Source organism: Schistocerca americana, chromosome 2, assembly GCF_021461395.2.
Source record: "Schistocerca americana isolate TAMUIC-IGC-003095 chromosome 2, iqSchAmer2.1, whole genome shotgun sequence".
Lineage (NCBI taxonomy): Eukaryota > Metazoa > Arthropoda > Insecta > Orthoptera > Acrididae > Schistocerca > Schistocerca americana.
Genome location: NC_060120.1, coordinates 108,324,446 through 108,338,580, shown reverse-complemented (window position 1 = coordinate 108,338,580; position 14,135 = coordinate 108,324,446).

Below are 14,135 nucleotides of genomic sequence, written 5' to 3'. Positions count from 1 at the left end.
CCCAAGTACGGCATACGCAATTTTTTTACAAACGAATGGAAACAAAGTTGCAGTAATACACAAAAAGTAATTCACTGAGCTTCTTACGTAAGTATTGCTAAACCACTGTTTCAATCTGTTAACATACAAATATTTATGTATACACTTTTTGTGATGTTTTCTTTGTGATACAGACAACCTTAAGATACTTCTAAACTGTCCAAAATCGATGGCTGAGCAAAGAAAAAGTACAGCAGAGGAAACGTACAATGTAGTTTCTTAAGTTCAGCATCTCGTATTTTCTGATGGACCTTATTGCTTTGACTATTTGATAGTCTGCTGCCTTCGCTATTTCATCTCTTGCTGTTACTTATTCGTGTTCTTTGTCTCCCTTTCCCACGTTTCGGTCGCTTGTAGCCTTAACGCTCTCTTCGAAACCCCAACAACGTTTGGTTCTTTTAATTTATCCAGTTCTCATCTCCTTCACTTCCTCCATGGAATTTCTTTAGTTTCAATCTGCAGTTCATAACCAATTATTTGTGATCAGAGTTCTTTTCAGTTTAAAGACTGATTTCTAAACTTCTGTCTTATCATAACGTATACTGAGAACTTCTGGTGTCTTCATGTCACTTCCACATGTATAGCCTTCTATCACGATTCTTAAACCAGTTGTGATCTCAGCAAAATTCTATCATGTGACTTTTTTTCCATTCATTTCCTTTAGTTCTTGTTTTATTCTCTTCCTTTTCCTACTATCAAATTCCAGTCCCCATCACAATTAAATTTTAGTATCTCCCAGCGTTCTCAACAATTTCATTTATCTAATCTAACTTCTTTAATCTCTTTATTATCTGTGGACCTGGTAGGCATATAGACATGTTCCACTGAGGTGGGTTTCGGCTTCGATATTGCGTTCAGTGCGATGCTCATAGCAGTTCACCCGCATTCCAATTTTCTCGTGCATCATTATTCCCTTTACTGTGCTGATTCTGTTCCGTGTTGACAACCCTATACTCACCTGACCTTCCTGTCATCGCACTGCAATGATTCTCACAATATTTAACATCATCTTTTCCATTTCCATTTTAAAGTTTTCTAACCTGCTTATCCGATGTAAGTACTTACCAGAAATACTGTTTGGTACCTGTTATGTAACGGTTTCGTAAAAATGAAAAGAAATGCCAAGAAATCCTTTCAAAGCAAACTGTACAATAGTGAAGACTAGAAGTTAGAGTTACAAATGTATTTGAAACTGTCCTGAATTGAAATTTCCCTAAATTGACCAAATCATTTCGTGTGAATGTGAGGGTGAGTGCTACAATACGTCACGGTTTGTCTCTTCCCAAATATTCTGCGAGTTAAGCAACTACTCTGTGTTTGACAAAACCAGTTACGGTAACTGATGGACGCTACAGACGCAGAGCTCCTGGGTTCGATTCATTGACGATCTCTTATTTCTTTGTGGCGAAAAATCTTCCTCGTTTAGCATTATATCAACTCTGGAGCTTCTTAAATAAGCAAGTAGAGCCGAAGTAGTGTGTCATTAAGCGTATCTGCACTTTACGTTGTCTCCCCTGTTTGTACTAGGTATGATCAAGAAGTAACGGGAATTTTTGTTTTTCTTAAGGAACATTTATTTATTCATCAACATAAATTTTGTGCCATTCAAAGTAATTCTTCTGAGACATAAGACACGTCTGCCAGCGCTTTTCCCACTGTTTGAAGTGCTTATGGATTTCACTTTTCGTTATGATTTTTAGCTCCTTCAACGATTACGTTTTTATCTCACCAACAGTGGCAAAACGACGGTCTTCCATGGTTGTCTTCAGCCTCGGGAATAGAATGAAGTCGCAGCGGACAATGTTCGAGGAATACGGTGGCTGCAGCGAAACAACGGCTTTGCTTTTTGCCAAAAAATCGTGAACAAGCATTGAGGTGTGAGCGGGAGCATTATCGTGATGCAATTCCTAGGAGTGGTTTTTCCACAGTTCTGACCGTATTTTTCGGATTACTTCACGCACACAGCGCATAACTTCTAGATACTGTTCCTTGCTGACGGTATGACCATAAGATAGCAACTCATGATACACTATCCCATTTTCATAGAAGAAAACAGTGATAAGAACCTCCATATGTGATCAAAATTGTCCAATTTTGCCGTTCTTGGCCCTTCAGGCAGTTCGCATTGGGGAGATTAGGCCTTGGCTTCTACTTCATACCCTTTTAGCCTTGTTTATTCCCCTGTTATAACCTTCTTTAGAAGTTTTGGAAAGTTGTCGACTTCATTCAGAAATTCCTGAGCGATATCTACGTGACGTCGTTTTTGGGTCGAAATTCAACAATTGAGGAACAAACTTCGCTGCTACACGTTTCATGCCCAAAACATCCCAAAAAAATTAGATGGCATGAGTTAAAGGATATGCTGAATCATCAGAAACCTCTCTGATAATGATTCGGTTATTTTCTGGAACCATTTGCTTTAATTCTTCCACACCGTTGTCAGTACTTGATGTGCTACGGCGACCATTTTTAATAGAGGTGGAGCCCCTCCACGCCCACACCGGCATGATGGCCAACACAAAAGGTCTACTGCCATCTCTGCATAAGGGTTAGTATTCACTAAAGTGAGGTGTCGCAGGATGTGGGTACTGCGATTTTTGCGTACGTCTGGTTAGGATTAATCATTAATACGCGCTCATCTGGAGATAGATTGGTCGAAGTCTGACGAAGGGTAGCGGTTTGAAGGGCAGAGGGGAAAAAGTGCCAAGGCAAGGGCCAAGGGAAAAAAACCTCTGCGAAAGTTAGGTCGGGCGGCAAGAGCAGTAGCGGTTGTCTTGCTGCCTGCGATAGGTTGTGTAAGGATAGGCTTTGTTAGTAGTGGGTATCATGCATGTCGATACCTTGACGTTGTGCGTTTGTGCTGCTCGGCGGCTAGCGCTGGGTGCTGGTACAGAGTCCTCGTTCAGCGTCAGCATCCTGCAACAGTTAGGTTTGTTATCGATCTTGTGTCCGATAGGTCATATACCGGAGGCACAGTGTGAGGGAATGTTGGCAGATTGTTTGTGCGTCTGTGGGCGAGCTCGTCGGTGTCCCTGCTGTGGCCTGGTGGTCGGCTCTAATAGCAGCTGGTAGTCGCCAGTCAGTGTTGCTGATATGCAGGGGCTTGCCGACGTTTGTCGCTGTTTGCGTATGTTAGTTAACCATAGGTGGCTATGCCCTAGCTAGCAGTGTCTTTGGCCGCTTGTGTTTCCACCTGTGGTTGTGATCGTAGTTTCCCAGAGTGAGGATGAAAGGATTGTTCGAGTGTCTCGAGTTCCTGTATAGTCGTGTGGCGTGTTTTTTGAATACTTACTTGAGGGTATCAAGGCGGTATTCATGGTGAAGATCCACGGTGCGTGTGTAGCGTGGAGCATTGCTAATGATTCGTAGCACCTTGTTCTGTATGATCTGCAGGCGGCGCAGTCGTGTGGGAGCTGCATATCCCCAGACGGGAGCTGCGTACGTCATCAGAGGTCTAATCAGTGTCATGTATAAAGACCTCGACACCCTCCTATTCAGTGTGCTTTCCCTGTTGAGCATTGGGTAGAGCTGTTTGAGCCTCGCGTGCGCTCGGTTGGCAACGTATTCGATGTGGTCCCCCCATGTAAGTTTCCGGTCCAGCCAGACACCAAGGTACCTGACTTTCTCTCGGAAACGTATTGGGCGTGTATGTAGTGTTATTGGTCTACAGTGTAGGTGTTTGCGCAGTAGTTTCGGTCTGCGTGTGAACAGAACTGCTTCGCACTTGTCGACGTTTACTTTAATACGCCATCGCTCCAACCAAGGCTCAGCTGTTCTGAGTGCTGTCTGTATTCGTGAATTGGTGTTCGACGGTTTCCAGTCTTGCGCGAGGATGGCTGTGTCATCCGCGTAGACGGCTAACGTCGTGCTTTGTGTCGCTGGGAAGTCATTAATGTACAGGTTAAACAAGATGGGCCCTAGGATGCTCCCTTGGGGTACTCCAGCTTGGATACCGTGTTGTGTTGATTGTTTATCCTGCACGTTAGTGTTGAAACATCTGTTCGTGAGATATGAGTGTATGAGACGTACGAGTCCGTCTGGGAAACCAGCTTCGCTTAGTTTGCGTATGAGTCCGTTGTGCAAGAAACGATCGAAAGCCTTTTCGATGTCTAGGGACACGGCCCCTGTGGCTTTGTTCATGTTGTAGCCGTGTGTTATATGTTCGACTACGCGGAGGAGTTGTTGTGTTGTCGAGTGGTGATTCCTAAAGCCGAATTGCTCCGGTCTTAGGGTGTCGTTGGCGATGCAATGCCTAGTGATACGTTTCAGTATTACCTTCTTAACAATATTAGCTGAGCGAACACAGCAGACTGATGGGTCGGTAATTTTGTGGGAGGGAGTGGTCTTTCCCTGGCTTCCTGAACATCAGGACCTTGGCCGCCTTCCAAAAGTCAGGGAAGTGTTGGTGTGTCAGGATGGCATTCGTTAAGTGTGTGAGGTATTCTACGGCTTTATCCGTGAACTCCTGGAGGACACGGTTTTGAATGCCATCACGCCCAGGGGCTTTTCTAGCGTTGGTGTGCTTGATAGCCCATGTGATTTCATTTGTGCTAGTACGTCTTATTTCGCTGTGCGAGGGCTGGGCTACAAGTCGTGTAACCTCCTGGTCCGTTTCAAGTGTGAATGCTGGGTCTGAAGGAACCAGATTCGGCATGAAGGACGCTGCAAGTGTTGTGGCCATAAGCTCTGCCTTTTCCGTCGCGGAGTAGGCCGGGCCGTCTGGTCCTTGTAACGTGGGAATGTAATGTTTCTCCCTTGTGAAGTGTCTGGCCAGCTGCCACACGCCAGGACGTGTGGTATCCAGCCCAGCGAGTTTCTGTCCCCATTGCTCGTTTCTGAATGTTTGTATTTTATTCCGTATTATGCCCTGGAGTCTGTTGACGTGCAGTTTATAGAACGGGCGCCTGGTACGCTGCCAGTATCTCCTGAAGCGGTTCCTCATTGAGATAAGGCCCAGGATTTCCTGGGGCAGGGCCGTCGAGTGTTGTCTTGGTGTTGTAAATGGAATGGCATCAGTCATTGCGTCTTGGACGGCAGTTGTGAGAGCCTCCACAGCCTCATCGATTTGCTGTGTGTTGTTAATTTCGTGAGTGTCAGGAATGCGACTATCAAGCGTTTCCTTGAACAGTGTCCAATTCGCACGCTTGTAGTTAAGCATCCTGCGTGGTTCCATGTCCTGCAGTGTCTCTTCCATGTGCAGTATTACAGGCACGTGGTCCGAGTCCAGATCGTTTTCAACCGTTAGGTTGAGTGTGCATATGATGCCCTTTATGAGGGCTATGTCTAACACGTCTGGCCTATGTCGAGCCTGTGTAGGCACGAACGTGGGAACGTCCGGCCCAAGTATAATGTAGTTTCGGCCTAGTGCGTGTTCGTACAGTTTCTTGCCGTTGGAGGTTCGTATTCGTGAGTTCCAATCAGGGTGTTTTGCATTGAGCTCTCCAGCGGCTATTACCCGCGGTGCTATGTTTAGTACTGTGCTGATATCACGTGTTACTATGTTTTTAGGAGGATTGTATAGTGATACCAGTGTGGTGTTGGCCCCGTTGAACTTGACCCTGACGGCCGTAGCCTCTAGTCTTTCAAGTGCTGGGAGCTCGATGTTCGTGTGTTCTATGTCTCTGTGTATGATGATTGCCGTGCCGCCCCCCCCCCCCCCCCTCCTGCCATCCACTCGGTCGGTACGATAGACGCAATACCCTGGGAAGTTTAGTTGTTTGCGCGACCACGGCGGTCGTCTTCTTTAAGGTCTTCTCGAACCGCTTTGAAACGTCCTAAACTCTTATTTATTACTCAATGAAGATTGTCAAAAGCCACAGTAAACATTTATAATTCGGTGCTGCAATTTATTTTATTTTTCAAGCAAAATATAATGAAAATCCTTGGGTTCCCTCTTTTTCGAAAATAAAAATTCGCCGAGCGCTCGGAAACACGTATACCCTTTCCAACTGTCAACAGTAAACTAAATATTCGAAACAGCTGAAAACGTAAACATGCACCAGAAACATATGTAACAACAATATAAAAAGATTTGAAAATCGGATGTATAAAGCCCGTCAAACTAAAAAAAATGCAGGTTACTTTGTTATTACACCTCGCATGTATTACGACGCGTAATAGAACTCCTAGTGTTGACGTACTAACAGGATGCTCAGAAGACAATTTTCTGTCCCAGTCTTCCTCAAGTATCTTGACGTATGTGCAGCATATGACGGCATTAAAGCGAGTGAATCACTTTTGTGACGTAAGTGCACGGCAGATTATGTCGCACAGACCTACGATATCGACGCTAAGAAATGCACACGTACGGTTCTTACAGTGTAACGCTGGGCCGAAGAGTATGATATGAGGTGTTCATTTGAGGGGGAGGGGGAAGGGGGGGGACGACCATGACTTACCCACGTGGACACTGATACTGCTACTACTGCGCACGAGTCGACCACGCCCACCTCGTCCTGGTATCGACACGACGGTCAGCTGACGCAACTTGTCAGGGACTTGGTCGCCTGCATGATGAAAATCTTCTCTTTCGACGACAAGGTACTCGTCAAGTCGATGAAAATATTATTTATTTCCACAGTAAACGTCAAAAATTTGAAATGTTTCCGTCATTTTGGTTTTGATCAGTGAGAGTTTCGAAAGATTTTATTTGTTACTAGATTTTTCTTTTGTAATATTAGGTGATAGACAGTTTCAATGGATAAATTAATAATCATAATTAAATGCCGTGTCTGTCTTAAATAGAAACAAGTGCAGATCTAAATTCACGGCTGGAATGATTATCACATGCCAAGGAATGATATTACAATACTGTAATGGATACTTTAAGAAGTAACCCCTAAAATATTTAAATATTACGTATGTTATTTAAAAAAGTTTCGTAAACGCCAACAGTCCGTATTAATGTGAGACCTTAACTTTTCCCGGCGAATTGAATGTTCAAATAACTTACGGGTTTTCTGCCGGGTGACGTCGTCGACCACCGCCGATATTTCGACAGGAGCACACCCTTCCATTCTCAAGGCACAAATGCAAGGAGGAAGCAATGCGCAAGGGAATTTAGTACCTCGGTTCACAGAGGAGAAACAAGCAAGATACCACACACAGAACAAGTAACCGCATCAAAAACAGAGGGACAAAAAAATGGCTCTGAGCGCTATGAGACTTAACATCTGAGGTCATCAGTCCCCTAGAACTTAGAACTACTTAAACCAAACTAACCTAAGGACATCACACACATCCATGCCCGAGGCAGGATTCGAACCTGCGACCGTAGCGGTCGCGCGGTTCCAGACTGAAGCGCCTTTAACCGCGTGGCCACAATGGCCGGCAACAGAGGGACAGAATTAGTGCTACCTCACCTGTTGACTAATAGTCACTATCGATATTTCTGATGTTGGTTTTCTTTGTTTGTGTGTTGACTCTGCGGTTACTTGTTCTGTGTATGTTATCTTCCTAGTTTCTCCTCTGTGAAGCGAGGCATTAAATTCCCTTGCACATTGCTTCCTCCTTGCAGTTGCGCCTTGAGAATGGCCGGGTGTGCTCCTGTCGAAATCTGCGGTGGTCGACGACGTCACCCGGCAGCAAACCCGTAAGTTATCTGAGTCCGTATTAACATTGTAGGAAACGGACCATGAATAAATGTGAAAAGATGAGAAAAAAAGGGGGCGTTTCACAATTCATGCTTCATTATCATGCGAAGAATAAGAACAAGAAGTAGTTCAAAACTCCTCCTAGTTATACGAGGGCTATTCAAACTGTAAGGTCCGATCTCTCGTCAAATTGAAACCACAGCAAAAATAAAAATAAAAATGTATTTGTAACAGTTCCTCCCAGTTACTTCTCTTCACCGTCGCCGCTCCGATTTAGACATCTGTCGTAGCTTTTTACCAACTTTCCAATATCCTCGTCATGGAAAGCAACTGCCTGTGGTTTCCGTTACTTCTCTGCGCTGGTCTGCAGTTCGTTGTCTGTGTCAAAATTTTGTCTTCATGTGTGTGCACAGATGAACATCAGAGGGAGCCAAGTCCGGGCTGTATGGTGGGTGATCAAACGCTTCCCATCGGAAACGCTGCAGGGGCGTCCTTGTTGCCCATGTAGTGTGCGGCCGAGAATTTTCGTGAACAGAGAAATGCATGAGCTGTATGTTACGTGGGGTTACATGGAATCAGGCGAAACCTCGCAGTAGGCATCCATATTTAGCGGGAGATACTGTTGTTCTAGGCATATTTATGTGATCTCGGTGTGCTCACAAGACAAAAGAGCAACGCGACGCTATCGACAGGCTTACTAGAGCCACTGGTAACCCATCTGTGCAAAGTTTCACCGGCTTTTCGCAACCTATCAGTCCTTACTTTCCGAATAGCCCTCGTAATGGAGATATATTTCTTTTCCGTAAATTAGTTCAAATTTACGATTCCTTCAACAGCACGCAGATGATTTTCGGCGCCGACCTTGTACAAAAGAGTCAATGCTCTCTCTCTCTCTCTCTCTCTCTCTCTCTCTCTCTCTCTCTCTCTCTCTCTCTCTCCACTAACAACGTCGCTCTCCAATGGAAAATAAAATTCTGACCTTTATTTCTCCCTTGGTAGCCATAAACCATCAAGACCGGTTCACTAGGCTGCAAATGTTGTGCTCAGAAAAACTCTGATAAGTGTGAGCGCTGTTACACTGGTCGGTAGTTGGAGCAATAACAGGGTAAATAAAATTCAGAGTGACTATGAAACTTCCTGGCAGATTAAAACTGTGTGCCGGACCGAGACTCGAACTCGGTCCGGCACACAGTTTTAATCTGCCAGGAAGTTTCATATCAGCGTACACTCCGCTGCAGATTGAAAATCTCATTCTGGAAACATCCCCCAGGCTGTGGCTAAGCCATGTCTCCGCAATATCCTTTCTTTCAGGAGTGCTAGTTCTGCAAGGTTCGCAGGAGAGCTTCTGTAAAGTTTGGAAGGTAGGAGACGATGTACTGGCAGAAGTAAAGCTGTGAGGACGCGGCGTGAGTCGTGCTTGGGTAGCTCAGTTGGTAGAGCACTTGCCCGCGAAAGGCAAAGGTCCCGAGTTCGAGTCTCGGTCCGGCACACAGCTTTAATCTGCTCAGCTGCAGAGTGAAAATCTCATTCAGAGTGACTACTTAATATTTACTAAGTATTACATATTCTGAGAATTAAAATTAAATAAGTTCATGCCACAACAGATACTTATATACTAAACGCATAGGCTGCCTCTACAGTTTACACTAAAAACAATGAACGACTGCCTTCACTCCTTGGAAATGAACGTTGCCCCGCAGCTTACAGGTAGCCAAATACACATGGTCCCTGCCAATGAAGCACTTAAATACTGTACACGAAAGACACTCTTCTTATTTGTAAAACAGATCACAGTAAAATGTGTCCAAAGTATAAGGCACAATCCCATTTCCCGCCGTGCTCTCAGGCATCAGACAATTAAAGATAAATACTTTAACAAAGACAGTCTACGTCCCAAATGGTGTTTCTTTTCTCGTAACTGATTGCAGCCACAGAAAGAACATCTTAATATCAGCATGTAAATCCATTGGTGACACATGTAGCCGATGCGCAAAGCAATTGCTCGTACGTGCTAAGAGGCACGTGTTGTCAACTAATCATATTTTAATATTATTTTAGGAACCCTCTCCCAGCTCGGAGGTAAACGTCACCAACTATGCTAGCGAACAGCCTTAAGATATAAGACAGGGAGATTAGAGTTTTAACATCCCATTGACAGTTTAGTCATAAGAGATGGGCTTAAAATAGCACTTCGTAAAGTGACTATCAAATGCAGCACCACATTAACTTTCATAACCCCGAGACAACCACATATAACACACAATTAATTAACAACAATCCTTCTTGCTTAAAATAAACGCTTATAAGAGGCATATTAACACTTCGTGCCCACACCTGTGATACAGAATTTTAAGTAAGTTTAACCCTGAAAGCACCAGGGTTAACTCCCACCCGGTAAAGAACTCCTTACAAGTAGGCAGTATACCACTCACAGATGACACCCACAGTAAGAACAACTTTCATTATACAACTGACCCCCGTGCATAACTAGTTGCGTTCGTAGTGATTGTAAACAATCCAGAGTGGCACCGCCTGGGAGATCTGTTCTAGGCCACATGCTCGAGCAAAGCCCATGAGTCTGGAAACAATCCCCTAGCCACCCTGACAAATCGAAGTCCGAGAGCTGTGGAAAGGGGACACGCCAAAACACGGTCTACGATTAACAAACCACAGATAGATAACAGCCAGAATGTACCACCTGCATCCCATATGTGGCTGAGTGCAGTACATCTGTTCACATATTCCCTCCAGTAAATTCGATAACTGGCAAACAGATGCACTACAGTAGTTTGGTAGAGTGCCTCCACAGCACAACGTTCTACTTCGAATTCCAGGGTGGATGAAAACAGACGGTGTGCTGCCGCGCCTTTTCCCCAGATGGTACTACTGCACTCCGAGTTATCACTCATCAGACACTTGCACCAGGCAGCTTACTATTCCGCAAGGCAACCTTGCCGCTCGCCTTGGATTCGGCAGACTGCCCTGCCAGCCGCTGTGGCCTTACTCCATGGCTCCGCATTTCCCTTTTCAGATTTTATAGCTTCCCTACTACTTTCAGACTTCTGACATTCCATGCTTCGACTCGCAGAATGGTATCCTTTCGTTGGTTATTGCATCTTTCTGCCACGGTCATCTCCATCTTAGCAGTCGACTCCCAGAGGGGAAACTAATTGGAAATATTTTTCCAAAGGAGACACTTTTTCAGGTAATTTCCAAGAATGATTGCCTATCGAACACGCGGGCCCCTAACGATTTGTATCCAACGTGCAACCCTCTCTGGTGGCGCGAGTTATGGTTACTGTTTACAGCGGTCACTAGAGCAACGACAAAAGACGACCGTTTACTAACTTACAATTAATTACAAATGAAAGTAGTAAGTTTACTTACTTTATTCATCATCCACGTCTTATTCATGCACTGTTCTTCGCGTTTTATAAGCCGCCAGCAGCAATTATTTTTTTCCCGATTCCCGGGTATACTCTTGCTACGATAGTCCGAAATATCGGGAGAGTATCAGAAGGGTCAACTTTTCCACGCAACCTCAATTGCGGAAATATAGCTACTGGAAGACGTAGAGTGCGTCCCTATCTCCTGGAGAATCTCTCTCTTTTTATCGACGATCTGACAGATTTCCAGAAGCGTTCGATGTTCTGTGTGCTGACAGATGGATCGTCCGATGACACAAATTCAATATAATGACTCACAAATTCATGTTGAAATCCTTCTTTCCTTAAGGTGTTTATGACTTAGAGTCTTACATGCCTAATAATATGAAATCCTTTATCATAGAGACTAAAGTTCTTATTCCCCGTTGAATAAACTCGAATTGTTAAGCTCTTGCTGGAGTCTCTCTCAGTGCCGCCAAATAGCCAAATATGTTCAGCGTCACTTTGCAACGGTCGTCCTCTCTAGTATTTCTTATTAGATACATATGCGATTTTGACAACCTTGTTTTGCCCACCGAGTGGAACACTCTCGTTCGTGACTATGATTAACAATTTCTCTGCAGGATTCGTAGTAGTCACACACGGCGTTCGTGGACAACTGTGTTTCAGAAGCTGTTACATGTAGCGGGTAGTCTTTTATCCAACAAAAGACTAAAATGATACTCTTTTGGATGTATAGCTTGGAACTGTCAAACCATGTGTTCTTTCTCATAAATGTTCTCTCCTGACACTAGGCCCAATACGATTGCAAAGGAATATCTCCATCCGCATCTCTCCTGCGAAGTGTCACGGAGTAGAGTCCATGACACTTACGTAATTCCTGCTAGTCTTATATGGAAGCAATTCGAAGTCGCAACAAAATTTCAAACAAATTTCCAAACTAAATAGTCGAAGAATTAGATTTCGCCATGTGAGACTATTGGCACTCTAAACTGCAACGCTTTCACTCTTTGCTATTCAAAACCGAAGACAATAAACTAAGTTCCCCTGGCAACGTACTAAACATTTACCATAATTCGTGCCATCAGAGTAGTGTGGTTGACTATGTCGATATAGTCGCATGCTCGATATACACTCCTGGAAATTGAAATAAGAACACCGTGAATTCATTGTCCCAGGAAGGGGAAACTTTATTGACACATTCCTGCGGTCAGATACATCACATGATCATACTGACAGAACCACAGGCACATAGACACAGGCAACAGAGCATGCACAGTGTCGGCATTAGTACAGTGTATATCCACCTTTCGCAGCAATGCAGGCTGCTATTCTCCCATGGAGACGATCGTAGAGATGCTGGATGTAGTCCTGTGGAACGGCTTGCCATGCCATTTCCACCTGGCGCCTCAGTTGGACCAGCGTTCGTGCTGGACGTGCAGACCGCGTGAGACGACGCTTCATCCAGTCCCAAACATGCTCAATGGGGGACAGATCCGGAGATCTTGCTGGCCAGGGTAGTTGACTTACACCTTCTAGAGCACGTTGGGTGGCACGGGATACATGCGGACGTGCATTGTCCTGTTGGAACAGCAAGTTCCCTTGCCGGTCTAGGAATGGTAGAACGATGGGTTCGATGACGGTTTGGATGTACCGTGCACTATTCAGTGTCCCCTCGACGATCACCAGTGGTGTACGGCCAGTGTAGGAGATCGCTCCCCACACCATGATGCCGGGTGTTGGCCCTGTGTGCCTCGGTCGTATGCAGTCCTGATTGTGGCGCTCACCTGCACGGCGCCAAACACGCATACGACCATCATTGGCACCAAGGCAGAAGCGACTCTCATCGCTGAAGACGACACGTCTCCATTCGTCCCTCCATTCACGCCTGTCGCGACACCACTGGAGGCGGGCTGCACGATGTTGGGGCGTGAGCGGAAGACGGCCTAACGGTGTGCGGGACCGTAGCCCAGCTTCATGGAGACGGTTGCGAATGGTCCTCGCCGATACCCCAGGAGCAACAGTGTCCCTAATTTGCTGGGAAGTGGCGGTGCGGTCCCCTACGGCACTGCGTAGGATCCTACGGTCTTGGCGTGCATCCGTGCGTCGCTGCGGTCCGGTCCCAGGTCGACGGGCGCGTGCACCTTCCGCCGACCACTGGCGACAACATCGATGTGCTGAGGAGACCTCACGCCCCACGTGTTGAGCAATTCGGCGGTACGTCCACCAGGCCTCCCGCATGCCCACTATACGCCCTCGCTCAAAGTCCGTCAACTGCACATACGGTTCACGTCCACGCTGTCGCGGCATGCTACCAGTGTTAAAGACTGCGATGGAGCTCCGTATGCCACGGCAAACTGGCTGACACTGACGGCGGCGGTGCACAAATGCTGCGCAGCTAGCGCCATTCGACGGCCAACACCGCGGTTCCTGGTGTGTCCGCTGTGCCGTGCGTGTGATCATTGCTTGTACAGCCCTCTCGCAGTGTCCGGAGCAAGTATGGTGGGTCTGACACACCGGTGTCAATTTGTTCTTTTTTCCATTTCCAGGAGTGTATGTCGTTAGGTGTCCGCGCAGTCATTCTTGGAAATTACCCTTTCTCAATCACAGACCCCATGTCCTCTGAAGACACATTCCACTGCCTTCTGCATCTTCATGCTGTTGACCATTACTAATTCTCCCGCCATTTTGGGACAGCTTCCCACAGCAAGCACAAGAGAGTGCCCTGAACATCTGTCCGCTCCTCCGCCCTCTTTGACAATGTGGTTGGTAGAACGATGGTGACTTTTTACGCCGGAAGTCTTCGACCACCATGGCTGATGATTTTTACTCAAAATGTATGGAGTGACTGATTTCGAATCTGGGACTCACGACGTTTCGATTATTAATCTAGTACCCTACCGTAGACCAGAGGGGTACCCATAAACAGAAACGACAGTGTTGACAAAGTCTGGAAACAGCTCTTTCCGGAGGAAAAACGAAGCAACGTCCGCTTGTCATATAAGGATGGATACTTCAGTACCGTATGGGCCACATGAGATCCTCAAACGCTTGTTGAAAGCATTATTATTGATAAATGGCTCCTAAAACTTACTTGCAAGGTTTGTTTTATGGTTGC